Here is a 3,971-nt window from a genome sequence, read left to right as displayed (position 1 = left end):
CCCCGCGGCTGCCGCCCGCGCCGCCGCCCCCGCCAGCAGCAGGAGCAGCAGCGGCCGCCGCGGCGCTCCTCGGACCTGCACATTCCTCTCCTCCCCTCACGCGCGCTCCCTCCTCCCGTTTCCTCTCCTCCACCAGCTGACTCTGAGGGAGAGGATGACCTCATCTCTTCTCTTCCAGCTGCTGCCGCTCCCACCCCGGCTCGGGAGGGGCGAGGGAAGAGGAGAGCCCCGGAGGAGGGGCCAGGATTGAGAAGAGCGGCTGGGTGAGGGTGGGGTTTTGGCGGGTCCCGGGGGCCGGGAGGAGCGGCCGAGAGGCAGCAGGAAAACAGTCGGGGGCCCCAGCTCATGGGATTTCGGAGAACGCTGGGTGGATTTGACTGACAATGGGGGAGGGAGGTCTAGGACTGACAGGAGGGCGCGAAGAGGGACTGGGGGGCGGATCCTGGAGTCCAGCCTTCGCGGTGGTCGAAGGAGAGTGGGCACCGGCGGGTGTCGCGGCGCCGAGGGCTAGGGAAGCGCAGGCCTCTTTGTATTCTGTTCTGGTCTGTGGACACCTGGAGAAGGGCTGGATGTGTAGCAAGGGCTGGGTGTGTAGCTGGGGCCGGCGAAGGATGGGAGACTGGTTTTAACTGGGACGCCAGACCCCCGACTGCCGGCAACGGCAGTGGGTGTGCCCGGCCTTGGAGAGCTGGGGAGGGAGGGCGCGTGCAGGGCCAGTGGAGGCGCAGAGCCGAGCGCTTAGCCTGGTGCGGCGCAGGCTGCGGAGGGCAGGCGGGTCCGCCGGGAGCCCCGAGCCCGCGCCCTCGGGGGCAGGAGCGAACAGCCGGAAGGCTCCGGGCTTCTCTGGTAGGCCAGATGCCCAGGCTCGGGGAGGTGAGGTGGCGGCTCCGGCGTCCGGCGCCTTCCGCTGCCCAGGTCCACGCCGCGGGGCCAGTACCCCTCACGCGCTCTCCGTGGCCGGGAATTGGCCAAGCCAGGAGAAGCAGCGAGCCGGGCGGCGACTCTGAGCACCACCGGGCGGTGGGGCGTGGCCGGCAGCCTGGAGAAATTGAGTACCCACCCGCTGGCGGGGAGTGGTGGAGCCGGGAGCTGGGCCACTTCCCTTACTCCAAAACAAGAATTACCTTCTCTTGAAGCTGTAGGAGTTGAAAACCTGATGTGTTGTCCCACAACTCTCGAAATGACTCGAATAAGTTAAATCTATGATCAGAATGGTTCACCAAATTAGATAAAAAGAGAATATAAAGTATTTTGCTGCTTGAAAAGATTCTTTAAAACCCAATACATATAAGATTCTCATCTCTTTTTCTAATAAGAAGACTTAATTTTTTTGTTTCACTTAATTTGCAATGTAAGAGTAAGGGAGTGTAATTCTTAAATTACACTGTGACTCACATGTTTTAAGACCAGAGGGAAGTGAGGCAACAGGTGTTACACTGTCACTAAGCACCAGTTGTGGTCTTCTAAATCTGGAGGCAAAATATAACACCCTCCCCCTTCCCTGTTGTAGACTCCAGGCTCAGTTGGAACTAGTGTAAGTGCCTTTCTTAATTAGCAGCATTATGAAGTGGGAGTGCACAAATTTCTCTGCATGTAGAAGTATCCACCCCAGACATCTTGTGCAACAGCTCATCTGCTGTTTCAGCCCCAACCTGGACAAAATGGCATTTACCCTACCTTCGCATATATTCTCTTTTATTCTTACAGACTAGTGCCCTGGGTGCTGCCTTACATGGCCTTTGTCTGACAATCTGGCAGGAAGTTGTTGGGCCGCTGAGCCCATAAACATTTCATAGCATGTACAAATCCAGTATTTCTAGTAAAAAGTATTTAAGTGGTGAATGAGGGTCATTGCAGTACCACTGAGCTTGGCAAAAGGGTCTACTTTTAAATCTAGCTTTAAAATTGGATCCTTTTGGAGTAGGAAAATCCTTTTTTTTTTTTTTGGAAAACACTCTAGTTTTATTTTCCCAAGGTCCAAATCTAAGATTTCATCTCTAGGGCACTATGGCTGATCTTACTTTATGCCAAACCATTGGGGAGAGGAATGATCTCTTAGGTAACTGGGTCCTAAGGGATAGAGTTTACTCTAGATCAAATTCAGGGCCTTAAATTGCAACTAGGCTTGAAAAGGCCTTGCAGAGTATCTGAGGTTCTGAAGGCTTGAGTTGACCAAAAGTTCCTTTAGAGCAGGAGTATTTCTTATTCAAACGTACCCCCTGCACCTAAAACAGCATCTGCACAGACTATTTGTTCAATAAATTGTAGTTGAATGAATGCATGAATTTATAGAAAGATCATTCCACAACAGTAGGAACACTACATTCTGTACTAATGTTCCCATGGAAACAGGAATTATGAGACTTATCCTGTTAGGTTCTAACAAAGAAATAACTAGTAATGGTTTCCTTATTAACATTTATTCAAAACTGATTGGACTCTTTAAAGTATCTGTCTGAACCATCTCTGGATAGTGATGGTGGAAGTTTGTGGAAGGAGTAGATAAGTGGGAGGTCAGAGGAGCAACGTTTGCATCCAGCCTCTGCCACTTACCGGCCTCACTACAACCTGGGCAAATTGCTCGATACACAGGATTAATATGAGGATTAAATGAGATAATGCATATTATTGGACTTTGTATACAATATTGTTCTCAAGAGTCTCTAATCTCATAAGTCTATTATTCACTTCTCAGTGTGCAGATTTTAATACTACATACTGGTTAAGAAGAGCTCAGAGTTTAGACTCAGACACAGGTGTCCTTAGGCGTGTTATTTAACCTTCCTGGCCCCCACACATTTATCATTTGCAAAATAGCACCTAATGTTGTTGCCAAGAGTAAGCGAAATGAGGCATCTACACTGTTTGACACCATGTCCAGAACATTCAAACCTCAACATCCCTCAACATCTTCATCTATGTTGTCCCTCTAACTTAAAAAACAAGCAAACAAACAAACAAGCAAACAAACAAAAAAGCACCAACCCTGCTTAAACCCTGCTCTTCGCTAACTTGAAGTCTGAGCCTGTGCAACTGGTAGTGGCTGGAGAAAGAGCGAGGCCATGCTATTGCACTCTTTTTAGATCCATAATCATAACCCTGTAGTAGAGTCTAGGGACGTTCAGCAATCATGCCTCATCTTCCTAGTCCATTTGTTTTTTTACTCTTTTAAATTATTATTCTTTTTCTTATTTTCTCTTCTCAAACTTTAAACACCTCCTTCCCCATCCTTACTCTCAATTAATGATTCTGCTTCACATTTCATTGAGAAAAATGAAACAAGCTGAACAGAACCCATGAAGCTCTCGACACCTCCCCTGCTCACCAGCATTTGTACCCACATACTTGGTCTCCTGCCTCTACAAGGATACTCAGCTTGTTCATCAGCTCCCATTCTCTCTCATCATTCAAGAGCACAGTTAAGCACTAATGTCCACAATCACCAATTTGCCCTCTCTGCTGGATTATTCCAGTCAGCCTACAAACATGCTCTTATTTATCTACTAGTTAAACAAAACAAAACAAAACGAAACTTCTTTGGGTTTTAATTACCTTTCTAGCTCCCAATGCAGTCCTTTGAAACCTTTTACAACAAAATTCCTCTGGAGTTGCCTCACCCGGCTTTCTTCAATCCCTGCTTTCCTATCCTCTTGAGCACACTCAAATAAATCAACTACCGTTCCACTGAAACTGCTCTTACCAAGTCCGCCGCATCTATCTCCACTTTAGTAAACATCTCAGTTCTCATCTTATTTGAATTTCAAAGGGTTTAATAGTATATTACCTAGGTGATTGCTCCCTGCTCATTGAAATATGTTCTCCACTTGGCTTTCACTATATTGCTCACTCTTGGTTTTTTCCCTGTCTCAAAACCTGCTTCTTTGCTAATTCTGGGTACTTTGCTAATTCTTTCTCATTTCCTCTACCTTTAAATAAGCTCAATCCTCAAATCTTTTTCTATGCAGTCTCAC

This window comes from Pteropus alecto, unplaced genomic scaffold, assembly GCF_000325575.1.
Source record: "Pteropus alecto unplaced genomic scaffold, ASM32557v1 scaffold87, whole genome shotgun sequence".
Taxonomy (NCBI): domain Eukaryota; kingdom Metazoa; phylum Chordata; class Mammalia; order Chiroptera; family Pteropodidae; genus Pteropus; species Pteropus alecto.
The sequence above is the reverse complement of the archived record's forward strand: the minus strand, read 5'-3'. Positions refer to the sequence as shown.